Genomic DNA, 14,482 nt, shown 5'->3' with positions numbered 1-14,482 from the left:
GTCCCCGTGACCTCGTTGGGGGTCACAATGGTGTCTTAGAGTCATGTTATATCTCTAGAGACCATTGTTTTGTCTTTTGCTTCCGCATTTCGGATCCGTTATCGAATCATCTTTTGGTTCATCAGTGACGCACCGGGTTGAAAAACTTGGGCCGTCACAACAACATAATCCAATATTGAAAACATAAACTGAAGAATCTAATACAGGTCCAGAATCATGATTTAAACATGGAACCAATGCCAAACACATGATTAAATCATTAATGCAATAGAAACAGAAATTAATTAAATAAACTAATTAATTCCTCTAGGTTTCAAATCTCAATTAAATGGCCTCTAATTAACACATGTTAACAACATAGCATGGTCATTACACATATTCATTCAAATCTCAAATAAGCCAATGGAACAACGATGTAGAATTTAATTATTTCATGATAATTAAATCCTTAAATTCTAAAATAACTCTAAATGGTCCCAAACTTAACATATGCTAGTATACAAGTCCTAGTCATTCCAATTATCAAGTTAAGAACTTAATAAAGCCAACGGAGCCATTAAATAGATTTTTATTAAGCCTTTTAATTAAAATCTCTAGATTTTTATACTCATCCAAATGCTCTCAAATTTAAGTATGTTAAACAACATGCCAAGACTTAATTTAAAAGCATGCTACAAGTTAATTTCATGCAAGGTACGGCCATGGGAATTAATCTTTCACAAAAGAAAAATATTAAATAAAAAGTGCAATTCTTATTCAAATAATCCCAATTTAATATATGTTAACAAACATATTAAAGTCTAATTTATCATCATACCACAATCCAATTCTAAGTTATATACACCTTTGAAATTTAAATCTTATACAAAGAAATAAATATTACTAACTTTCTAAATTTGATACAAGCATGCAAATAAGTTGTATAATCATGCAAGACACACAATACAACACATACAAATCCTAAAGCATCCTATACCTCAATTTGAGATGAAAATCTCAAAAGCCCACCGAAAAAAAAGTGCTCCAAATCCAACGATACCGAAGGGTTTTGTCGGGGACAACACGATGAACAAGAATCCCCAAGAAGCCCCATCAAAATCACAACTTGACTTCAAACCCAAACTCAAAATTTGGTCAGAAATGGGTTCTAATAAGGGTGAAAGATACGTATTGCCAAGACGAGCAATAAACACAAAGGCCCTACTATGTTTTGACAAAGGAATGAAGCTCAAAAGAGGAAAGAGAAGGTAGCAGCCTCCCTTGGGCTGCCATGGGAGCTACTGATCGTGCAAGGAGAGTGGGGAAGATGAAAAATGAAATATTTCATCCCCCTTTTATAGAAATCTCAAAAAGTGCCCCGAATGGGCCCCGCCAGGTCTGAAAAAGTGAAATTCGAGCAGACGCGCTCAATTGGTAAAACTTTTTGAACAAAAAAGATTTAAAATGAGAAAATATGAACAACGGAAGAAATGACATCAAAAACTGAGTCCCGATCAGAAAGTTATGCACCAAACAAGTTCGGAGGCAACCGGGGCCAAAAACCCTGAAACTGAAAAACAACGGCCAGGAGGAATTTCTATGAGTACACAACTCTACGAAAAGTGAAAATGAATCACATACGAGGATCCAGGATCAAAACAAGGCATTTAGCAATAACTTTCATTAATTGCACAATGGCTCCTCCAAAAAGTGAAAACTGCACTAATGGCCCAGAATGAAAATATCTTCCAAAAATATTTTCTTAAAAACCCCTGAAATAAAATATCTTCAAAAGATATTTACGGAAAACACCCCAAGAAAAGAAAAAGATTCTGAAAAACTATGCATACATGCCCCTATGGACACCGGGAGCAACCAGAGTACTTTCTTACAAAAGTAAAGATACGTATTTCGTGGAAACCATTCAAGATGAAGGTACGTGAAATCAAAAACCAACTCCGAGCATGAGAAGTGAGGTTACGCCAACAAAGTGACAAATGGGGAAAAGACAAAATATGAAAAATGACGAAATAGGGAAAAGGACGAAAAGTGAATAATGGCGAAAAACGAAAAATGTGGAATTGACTCGGTCCTCAAGGAAGTTGTTAATCCAAAGAAAAGAGTCTTGAAAATCACTCCCGAGTACTCGAGATGACACTAAGCGACGAGGAACTGAACTCAGAAAGGGAAAAGATCAACGAAAAAAAAAAAATATTCATGAAAATCTGAGAAAAAGAAAGGAAGGAAAAAGACCGGGTCATTACATCTCCACTAAGCATAGCTTTTCTACACCTTTAATGAATGACTAATGAGGGGAAGAACATGTATTTCAACAAAGTGTGTGTGTGTGGTTGTTCTAACAAGCATGGATGACAAATTAAGCATATATTGTTTAAACAATATGGTGGATAGCACAACATATCAAACTAAGCCATTAATCCTTTCTTTAAGTTCACAATCAAAACACATCACAAGGTTAAAGAAATATGTTACTTGCTTTCATAAGTATGGAACATCAACAACAAGCATGGATTGTCCTCCCATTTAACAATTACACTACAACTAAGCTAATAACATGAAATTAAACTAATTAAACTAAAGGAGAGGTACAATCCATCAAGAAATGAGTATGAACCATTAAATAAGCCACAAGAACATGTCATTAAGCACTATGTCTTGACAATCTCTAGATCCATAGCATCAATACACATAGACATGCATCAATACACATGAACATCTATTCTAGCATACATAGACATATGGATAGAATGAAATGATCAATTGGAAGCATTAAACCACATAAATCATTAAATAAACAAGATCTATCTATATAAAAGTGTCCAGACATGAATCACAATACAAATCCCCTCAAAAATACATAAATCAAGAAGTAGAAAGCATGCTTCTCTAAGTAAGTGTATATGTGTAAAAGTGGCTCATATTCCTTATATAGGTAGGTCAAAAATCATCCCAAATGAGCTGGGCTTGTACACCAATAATCCTCTAATGATTGGATATGAGACAACTTTTAATGAGCTGGAATTTGGATTTTTCTCGGGATTTGGGAAGTTCGATCGACCGAACTTGTGGTGAGATCGATCGAACATGGCTGAGATCTATCGAATTGAAGCTGGATCGATCCTCAATGGCGGCGCCTTTTTTTACAAAAACAAATCTGAGATATTTTGAAGATATTTTTGGGAAAAAGGACAAAAGTAGTTGGTAGGGTGGTACAACTGGATAAGATCTGGCATGTGGATAAGGATAAGAAAGTTCGATTGATCAGAGAATGATGTTGGATCGATCGAACTTTTGGGATCTCTGAAGATGACATCATGGTCTGGATCTATCTTGGAGTGCTGAGATCGAAGAAAGTTGGATCGATCGAACTTTTCTTGAGATCGATTGAAGTTGCTGAAATCCCACCTTTTGCTTCCTTTTGCTCTATTTTGCTCCTTTCTTTGATTCATCCCAGAATTGCTTCAATTATGCTCTTATTTGGCTGAGTTAGCTTATTTTGGGGATAAGTACCTGAAAATGGAAATAACACGAAATCAATACAAAACGGTAAAATAAGATGGATAAAGATTCAACTTTTTCTTTCTGTTTTTTTTTTTTTTTTTTTTTTTTTTTTTTTTTTTTTTTTTTTTTTTTTTTGTATCACAAGTTCAATTATTAACCTAGAGTTTGGGCCCTCCACCTTTCAGCGTGAGAAGTTTAGTGCTTAATGAGGCTAGAATCCCGGCTACTTAGTGAAAAGGGTTTGTTATCCACCTTTATCAAGAATGAAAGTTTTCAATGCACTACTAGCCCAATTGGGATATAACCAATTCAATAATCAACAAAGCATGTACCCCATAAATGAATGCTACTGTGCGCCTGTGCTAGTGTAGAATCCTAGAGTGAATCTCAAAACAATCACAAAATCAGGAGGATGTGGACCACAAGTGCAAACAAGATATCAATCTTTCGAAAAATTTACTTCTAAATGGCATCCACAAGGCATACAAGGAGTATTGGACTCTTAAGTCAAGCAATTTTTAAATTCTAAGCAATATAGTCCTCAAAAGATCAAAATCACAACTAGTCATGGACCAATTATAGAAAATCCCTCAAATACATAAATCATGCTCAAAATTTTGAATTAAAAGCAAACACTGCAAATAACACCCATTACCCCCAAACTTAAACGGCACAGTGTCCTCAATGTGTAAAGAGAACAAAGGAAAGAGTATACCAGTGCAGCTAAGGCAAAGAATGGCTGGGACACAAGTATCCAAAGTGGGTGGTACAACCCCCAAACTTGGAATTAACTGTGGTCCTGAAAAGATGGCACTTGGATAAAACTCATCAGATAACAAAGGGATAATAACAGTGCACAGTGGACATGTAAGTGTAAATGGGATAATAAATGAAATCAGGAGAGAGGAATAAGGGTGGTCCTGAAAAATTTGGGCAGCACTCTCTCACTGAAGTCACTGGGATGCACCTAATAATGGAGTCAATCACAGATAGATGTATCAATATAACAACTAGACATCCAAAATATCATGCATAAGATAAGAAAAATAAGGACAATATAAAGTACATCACAGTGTCAGGGCCTGGCCGTAAAAATAGCAGTATCAAAATAACAGTAAAGTACCACAGATATATAAATAATGAGAGTAAAGAGATAGAGAGATCAGGTAGAGGAGGTTGGGCGAGCGGGGCGTGATCCTCGGATACCTCTGGATAAATCCTGCAGCGCAACCATGACATCAGAGCAAAGAATAGTCACGTCAGTGCTGAGAGAGGCCACATCCGACCGAAAAGAGACAACTGTATCCTCCAAGGTCTATATACGCTCTCTTAAGCCAGGTGTCGGAACTGGAGCATCAGGGATAACTAGATCATGAACTGGAGGTATATCCTGACCCTGCTCCTTAGAATGCAATGGCGACCCTACTAGAGAGTGATGTGGGGACTTTGCTGGAGGCTCTCGCTCTAAATCAATATCCATATGCACTTCCGCAGCCGCCGGTGGGTCTGCTAGATCATGCTCTGCTGCTGCTGCCTGTGCTGCCGCTACTGCCTCCTCCTCTACAGCCTCCTCAGCTGCCAAGATAGCCTCCTGCTCTAAGCTCCTGATAAGAGCATTATAGCTCTTATTCTAATCCTTCTTACCATAATGGCAAGCCCCTAACTCAGTATGCTAGTCCGGGTAGAAGGGATAGTGCTGGTCCCAGAGGTTCTGTGTAATAAAGTGTCCGAAGAAAAGGAAAGTTGCTCGTTTGGGCTTGGGCTTACTGATAAAGCTCATATAAAATCTCATCATGACACTCCAGATGAGTGCTGGAACAGAGAACCAATACCAGGTATAGAAGGCATAAAGAGCAGCCAAAAAATCTGAGCGCCGCTGGATCTTATGGCCCGCCATAAATACATTTTGGAGCAAAACAGAATCAAAGAACCAAAGATCGTCAGGCAAATAAGTCCTTGTGGTGAATGTCTCGCCATCATTATAGTGGCCAGTTAGTGCAACGGCCATATCTATATCAGATGGTCGCCTGAGAATAGGATACTAAAGGCCGGGAGGGCAGATATGCGAGCATCGTGATGATATGGCCAGTGACTCAACAGTAATGCTAATGGGGTGGCCATCTATAGTGGTCCGCAGCTCCGATAGGTTACTCGGGGCCTGCTGGAGGTTCTGAAAGAACACTCGGACGAGCCTCGGGTAGACTGGATAAGTAACTGGAGCAAAAATAATTAATATGCCCCACCGATCAATGTCATCAAATGCCGCCCGTGTCAGAACTGATCGGGAAAAGAAGGCAATGTCGAATACCGACTCATGTGCCACCTGAAGGTGTCTATATCTCCTGCGAGGCCTGTCTCTAATCTGGCTTAACAGTGCTAGTGGTGGTCAAGGAGGTGGTACATGCTCAGCCTCATCTGCAGAAGATGATGCAGAAGCCGAAGACTGTAGTCTGGTGTCGGCTGATAAGGACTGAGCTGTGGCTAGCTTTAGAGCTGGGTCCTGAACATGAAAAGGTCTCGCTAGCTCCTCCACATGCTATCAAACTCGGCGTACATACTGTCGGTTGCCGACAGTCTTTACCTTAGCCATGGCCTGCAAAAAGAAAAGAAACACTTACAATTAGAGTCAGTAATAGATAATAAAGAATTGAAGCACATTATATAGAAACATGTATTCTAAGTAAGATAGACAACTCAGAATGAAGTACAGGAATCTATACAAGTGATGATGCAGCCAAATAAAGAGTGACTAAGTGAAACATGCTAAACAGTATAAGTATGGAATGCATCTAATGTGAAAAACACAGGCATTAGGCATAAATAAGATAGCATGGATCACAAAAGATGGTGTGTGAGGTGTATATGCAAATCTGTGATGCTCTATCGATCAGGAAAATATGAGATCTATCCAAGTTGGATCGATCTGAAATTGAGTGAGATCGATCTGTCTCTAATCAATCAGAGAAAACTTCAATCGATCAAACTGCTGTGAAAAATTTGAAAAGTCACAGATCTGTAACGTGGATGACACAGAGGGCACCCAAGCAAGCTTGTGAGCCCCTCTCACACATCAACAACTCAACAATGGTCACTTATATAGGCACGCGACCCCCAAAATCGAATTCAGAATAAAATATATATATATATATATATATACACACACACACATATATTTACATGCTTGGAACTTCATATATGGCAAGAAATCAAACATGGAATCTCAGATCTAATATGGAAACATGGGCATCACTCAAGATTAAAGCTCGAAATCCAAAAATAACACTCAAACTTACCAAATCGGGTGAGAGAAGTGGTCCGAAAGAGAGAAAGATGAGATCTGAGAGGAGAGATGAAGTTCGAAGACTTGGGATGCCCGCCGGAGGTTCACTGGAGATTGGGAAAAAGGTTTGCAGCAAAGGGAAGGAGCTAGGGTCTTGGATCGATCTTTGGAATCGATCCAAATGACCCTTGGCTTCTATTTTTAAAAACTGCCTCCGACATATTCAATCGATCACTAAGAAATCCGATCAATCTAACAAAGATCGATCTGAAAAAGATGAGATCAATCGAATCCCACAAACCGATAAAGTATTTTTTGAAAATTTTTGAGTTTTTGAAAATTAAAATTGAAATTATTTTTTGGATTTTTGGAAATAAATAAAATGCAATAAAATAAAAGAAAAATATTTTTAAATTTTGAAAATTTTAGAATAAAATAAAAGTAAAAATTGAAATAAAAATCTTTTTGGAATTTTTGAAAATAAAATAAAATAAAATAAACATTAAAAATATATATTTTTTTTTTGGTATTTTTGAAAATATATTTTTGATTGATTGATTTTTTTTTTTTTTTTTGAAATTTAAAAATCAAAATGCAGTCAAAGTCAAAGTCAACAAAGGAACATAGATCGATCAATTCAAGATCGATCTAGAAGAGACTTCGATCGATCCAACAGGTGAAACCTACAGACAAGTTCGAACGATGCACAAAGAGCTGATTTTCATGGGTTCAAAAATTTTTCTAAGTGTTGGAACTGAAGATTGATCCAGAAAGAAGTTAGATCGATCTTGGAATTTTAGATCGATCGAAAAATAACTTCGCACGATATACAGAGAGCTGATTTATGCGGGAAATCTTCGCACGATGGAACAGAGAGGTGATTGGATGCAGGGTTGGCAGTTTGATTGATCAAGCCTCTTTTGAAATCGATCGAACAGGCACAAAATGCCTAATTTGAAATTAAAAGTGCATGTAACCTTAGTTACAGTTCCTAGCCATGTGTATGAACCCAAAATATATCTAGATGACGCAAGAAATGAAAGTTAAAATAGAAATAAGGGAGGAATAGGGTTGTAAACCCTACGAATTGCACTAATCTTTAACGTCTCTAATAAGACGTTGGGCTCTTTTAGCCCAGATCAAATATCTTATCCCTTCCTTGATGGGGTGAATGGATTTTTAAATCCCACCCAACAAATGGTTCTCTAAAGAACTTGTTGGATTTGGATCAAAAGGAATTGGCGGTCTTTCATCAAGGCAACTCTTGGGTTTCCATGCCCTTTCAACACAAGGTTTCGAAACAACATTTCTTGAATTCAAGTTTGAAGATAGACTTTTGGAAATTCCACTTCCAAGCAAGAACTCAACTTTATCACATTTATTGTCAAGACACTTTTCCACAACACACAATTCTTCATGTTTATCCATTGAATTCAGGGTTGGATTAAAAAATGTTCAACTTCATTTTCATATGCTTAAATGATATTTTCATTATTCCCGTCCTACAATTGATGTTGGCATTTGCGGTTGCCAAGAAAGGATGGCCAAGGATAATGGGAATTTGATTCTTGGGATTTGGGACCGGTTTTGTGTTAATGACAATGAAATCAACGGGGAAGAAGAATATATCAATCTTAATCAAAACATCCTCAATGATACCCCGGGGCTTTTTGATGGATCGGTCGGCAAGTTGCAGAACTACCGACGTCGATTTTAAGTCTCCTAAGCCCAATTTAACATATACCGAGTATGAAAGAAGATTAACACTTGCTCCTAAGTCTAGAAGAGCCCGATTAATGACATGGTCACTAATGATGCAAGATGTAATAGGTGAACCAGGGTCCTTGAACTTTGGGAGAGTGTTGTGTTGCAAGATAGAGCTTACTTGCTCGGTCAAGACCACTTTCCTTGGTGCTTGGCTCTTGTTCTTCCTCTTTTGGGTGCAAAGATCTTTCAAGAACTTGGCATAAGCCAGAATTTACTTAATTGCATCCAAAAGTGGAAGATTAATCTTCACTTGCCTAAACACATCAATGATTTCACTGGTCTTTGTCTTTTGCTTATCAATAGAAATGGACCCTTTCAAGGCATCTGGAAATAGAGCCTTTAGCTTTAAAACTTTCTCAAATTCTTTCTTTGAATCATTTTCAACACAAGAATTTTTCACATTATCATAAGAACTTTTCAAATTATCTTTCAAAGCTTTTTCAACACAAGAATCTTTCACATCATTTGTTAAATTACTTTTCATCACTTTCTCATCTAGATGGTCATGCACATGCAATGAAGGAGGAATAAAATATAAAATGGGACAGGTGTCAACTTTTGGTTGCACCGGTTCACTCTCTTCATTGGAAACACCTACTTGATTATCAATAACCTTCCCATTTCTCAAGGTTGTCACCGCATTGACATGTTCAATTGTGTGACCTTCCGATAAAGAATGGGTCTCCACAACACATTGTTGCTTTGGTGGTGCATTCAAAGGCATCTTCCCTTTCTCCCTAGCATTCAAAGTACTAGCTATTTGCCCGACTTGGGTTTCTAGCTTAGCAATGGATTGAGAATGAGAATGAAGCAATTAAGTGTTCGCCTCTAAAGTGCCTAGAGCGGTTAACACTTTCTCCTCGAAAGTGGGACTCCTATAATTTCCTTAAGAATAAGATGATTGATTAGGAAAATGAGAATTTGAAAATTGATTGCCATGCGATTGAAATGATGATCTAAAACATTGGGAACCTTGGCCTTGCATTGGAGGCAGAACATACTTGCCTTGAAAACCACCTTGGGGAGGGTTTGAGCCTTCCCCTTGGTTTTTCCAAGAAAAGTTTGGATGATTCCTCCAACTCAAATTGTAATGAGTGCCATAGGGATTATTCCCTTGGTTAAGAAATGTAGCATTGACTTACTCATGGTTTTCACTTTGCACATGTCTATGGGGACAATTGGAAATAGAATGTAAAACACTAGAACAAGCCATGAATGATTCATTAGAGTTACGATGAAAATGGTTAGGGGAGGAAGACATTTGATTCGTCGAAGTTTGGTTAATCAAAAATTAATCAAACCTTTGAGATAAGGATTTCATTTCGGCAGCTATGTCATTGGAATTGTCAACTTGATATAAGCCAATATTCTTCCTTCCACCTAAGTTTCTACCATTTTTAGAAGATAAAGATCTATGCATTGAATTCTCACTCATGCTTTCATACAATTGCCAAACATCATTTTCATGCTTGTCAAGGTAAGAACCACCCATAGATGCATCAACCATACTCTTGTGATTATCCGGTAAACTTTCAAAGAAATACTGAACTAGTTGCCACTTAGGTATGTCATAATGTGGGCACTTCCTAAGCAAATCATTAAACCTTTCCCATGCCTCATGAAATATTTCCCCATTTCTTTGAGAAAATTCACGAATGGAAGTTCTCATAACGTTGGTTTTTGATACCGGATAGTACTTTTTCAAGAACTCTTGTTGCATTTCTGCCCAAGAAGTTATCGAAAAAGGCCTAAGATTGTTGAACCAATATTTTGCTTTGTCCTTAAGGGTAAATGGAAAAAGTTTGAGTCTTAACACTTCTTCTGGCACGTCCATGTATTTCACGGTGGAACACACTTCAAGAAACTCATTCAAATGCTTGTAAGGTTCTTCACTTGGAAGTCCATGATAGTTGGGAAGCATTTGAATGGTTTGCGGTTTAATCTCATAGTGATGTGCTCTAAATGGGGGCAATTGAATGCATGTAGGTGCATTGTATTCATTAGGCACATAATGATCACGTAAAACAATGGGATGATTCACAATTGGCGGTGCTATATAAGCACCTTGATTAACTTGAACCATGGGAGGTTGTGGAGCAAAAATTGGCCGGTGTTCCCAATGGAATTTGGCCTTGTTGTTGTGGTGGGATGAATGGTCTAGGCATGCCTACTAGTACTTGGATGTTGTCATGATGCACATTAAGGTGGAAAATGCCTTGTTGGTCTATGTGACCAAGGTCCTCCACCTAGTCGTCATGTTGCTCCTCCATTGATGAAATGGAATGGTGAGAATTACCTCTTCCCCTAGGATTACGAACAACTAATTCAAGACGCAAATTAGAAGGGACAAGAGCAGGATTTAATGACCTACGACCATGCATACACTAGCAAAATAAATAACAAGTAAATAGCAATCACGTAGCCCCTACAACAAATCAATCAACAAATCTCCACATACAATGATCCCATACTCCCATGCTTGAACAATATGCAAAGAAAAGTAAATTGTCTCCACGCGGGCTCACGATTTATCTAAGAATGTAAAAACTTGCCACCACGCGGGCTGACGATTCAACTAGAGATTGAGTTAGAAAGATCTCACAAAGGGTCCTTAAGCAACTTCAATTTAACTTTGAATTTTCAAGCCTTGCTATACTTTGCAATTTTTAGATTTTAGCCCCCTTTTTTTATGCTTAGCTTAGCTCATTGCTTTCAATTCTCCTTTGCTCAACTTCCTTGCTCAATTCACCTAGCCAAATAAGAACAAACACAATAAGTAAATAAAATAAAGTAAAGACACGATCAAAAGAGTACTAATTCCTACTTAGTTCCAAAGAAATACGGCGTTGCTAATTCAATCCCCAGCAACGGTGCCAAAAACTTGGTGGTCGTCGTCTCAACACTCCAAATTTGTGCAAAATAGTGTAGCCAAGTTTTAAATTTATAAAAGGCCACTACTAACTCTAACTACTAAATATAGCTAGGGTGAGTAGGGATCGTCCTAAGGGATTGTGGGCGTATTTGCAATGGAAACAATATATAGGGTAAGTAGGTCAAGTGATCAAAAGGTGGTTTGTTTGGTTGATTAAACTACTAGCTAAAACTAAGCAAGTTCAATGTAAAACAAATAATAACAAATAAATGATAGAGGGAACAAGAGACAGAGGTCTTGGGATTTAAAGATCACCACTAAACATCACCTTTCTAGACACTTAATGTATAATTACTGAGGGGGAAACATGTGTTACAATACAAAGAGGTGTGATTGATTGAATTAACAAGCATGGATTGACTAATTAAGTAAACATTGTCTAGACAACCTAGTGAATAACGCAATATATCAAACTAAGCCATTAATCCTTCCTTTAAGCTCACAATCAACACGCTAACAAGTTAGAGAATTATACTACTTGCATTCATAAGTATGGAACATCAAACAACAAGCATGTATTGTCCTGCCACCTAAGAAACTAAGGCAACTACACTACAACTAAGCTAGGAACATGGAAATTAAACTAATTAAACTAAGGGAGAGGCACAATCCATCAAGAAATGAGCATGAACCATCAAATAAACCACAAGAGTATTTTATTTAAGCACTATGCCTTGACATTCTCTATATCCATAGCATCAACACACATAAACATGCATCAATATCACAAAACCAAGAGATAAACACATGAACATCTATTCTAGCATACATAGACACATGGATAGAATGAAATGATCAATAAGAAGTATTAAACCACACAAATCATTGTATAAACAAGATTCATATATAAATTAAGTGTCAAGACAACATTGCAACACAAATCCCCTCAAAATACAAAGCATTAAGGTCTAGAAAGCATGCTTAGGGCTAACTATAGCCCCAAGAAGATGTTTAGCCACTTATTGATGTAGTCATCCAACCCTCAAAGGCTATCTCCATGGTAGAAATGCTCTCTTCCTTGGTTGAAACCCTAGAAGAATGGAAGAACTCCCAAAAATAGTGTGTCTCTAATCTCTAGCTTCTCCTCTTTTCTTAGTCTCTAAGTATGAATCCATTTAATGATATGAAGATTAATGAATGTTGCTCTTAAAATGACTCAAAATCCTTATATAGGTAGCTTAAGTGACACACCCAATGGTCTGGACTCGTGCACTAAGGTCCCTTCAATGATTGCACCATGAGCCATCTTTTAATGAGCTGGACTCTGTTTTAATTCAGACTTGAGGAGGTTCGATCGATCGGGTTCAGATGAGATCGATCAAACTTTGGTGAAATCGATCCAATGTTGGTGAGATCAATCTATCCTTGGTGGCGCCTTTTAGAATAAAGACAAATCTGAGATATTTTTGGGATATTTTAGGATAAAGACAAAAGTGGTAGGTGGGGATAAGATTAAAGGATTTCGATCGATCTGAGGAAAGTTGGATCGATCGAATATGGTGGAATCTTTTAGATAAGGACAAAGGCTTGGATCCATCTTGAAATGGCTAGATTGATCACTTCTAGATCGATCGAAGAATTGTTGAGATCGATCGAAGATACTGCTTTTCCACCACTTTACTTCCACTATATTCCTTTCTTCCATTCAGCTCAAGATTGCTTCTTTTATGCTTTAATTGGGCTAAATTGACTTATTTTGGGGATAAGTGCCTAAGAATGGAAATAACATGAAATTAGTCTACGGTGGAAAAATAAGATAGATAAAGGTTCTAGGATACCTAAGCTTAAGGGGTTTAAATGCGCACTTTTCAGCGATCACCAGGTTTCAAAACCTAATCAAATATTTTCGATTTAATATATGTGAAAGTATATGGCACGCATATTAATAATATCAAGTCCGAAATCCAATGGAGTGAACACTTGGAATAAATTAATTAATCAAATTAATTAATTATCTCTAAATTTTAAAATATCTCCAAATGCTCTCAAATTCACATATGTTGACATTACATGTTGATTTCAAGCTAGATAAGGCCACATGAATTAAATTTTCATTCAAGAAAAATATTAAATAAAAACTTCAATACTTGTCAAAATGCTCTCAATTTAATATATGTCAATGAACATATCAAGGGGTAATTTTATGTCATACCATATGTTTAAACCAAGTTATAACCAACCGGGAAAATCAAATCTCACACAAGAAAAATAAATAATAAAATCTCTAGATTTAATACAAAGACATGTAATTGAGTTGTATAAGCATCAATAGCATGCAATATATCAAGAATATAAACTATAACACTCCCTACCTCAATTTGAGATGGAAATCTCAAATCCCCACCGATAGAAAAGTGCTCTGAATCCGACGATACTTCAGAGTTTTGTTAGGGACAACACGATGATCATTAACTCTAAGGAAGCCCCATGAAAATCACAACTTGAATTCAAACCCGAACTCACAAAATGGTCAGAAATGGGTTCTAATAAGGGAGAAAGATGTTCGTCGTCAAGGCGAACATAAAACACTAAGGCACTGCGGCGTTTTACACAAGGTAAGAGCTTCAAAGGAGGAGAGAGAAGGTGGTAGCTATGGATGCCATGGAATCCGGCCAAGAGAGGGGAGGAAGATGATGAAATTTGATTTTTTTTTTACTTAAGACCCCCAATTTATAGAAAAACTCAAAAAAATGCTCTAAACGGGTCCCGCTGGGTCTGGAAAAGTGGAATTTGAGTAGACGCGCTAAAACGGTGAAACTCCGTGAATGAAAAAGAACCGAGATGAGAAAATATGAATAACGAAAGAAATGGCGTCGAAAATCCAGTCCCGAGCAGAGATATATGCCCCGAACAAGTTCGGCAGCAACCGGAGCCAGAAACCCTGAAACTGGAGAAAAACGACCAAAAGGAAATTCTAAGAGTATATGACTCGACGAAATGTGAAAATGAATCATGTACAAGGATCTAGACTCAAAATGAGGTATTTTTGTAATAACTTTCGT

General features: G+C 37.3%; 1 pseudogene; it reads left to right on the top strand.

Moving 5' to 3' along the window:
- Positions 1-10,113: 10,113 nt before the first annotated feature.
- LOC132280464 (small nucleolar RNA R71) lies at positions 10,114-10,211 on the top strand (annotated as a pseudogene).
- The last annotated feature ends 4,271 nt before the right edge of the window (positions 10,212-14,482 follow it).

This window comes from Cornus florida, unplaced genomic scaffold (genome assembly GCF_030987335.1).
Source record: "Cornus florida cultivar Cherokee Brave unplaced genomic scaffold, ASM3098733v1 CherokeeBrave_3.0.0_Hap2_Chr10, whole genome shotgun sequence".
NCBI classification, from domain to species: domain Eukaryota; kingdom Viridiplantae; phylum Streptophyta; class Magnoliopsida; order Cornales; family Cornaceae; genus Cornus; species Cornus florida.
This window is presented reverse-complemented; position numbering and strand designations above follow the sequence as displayed.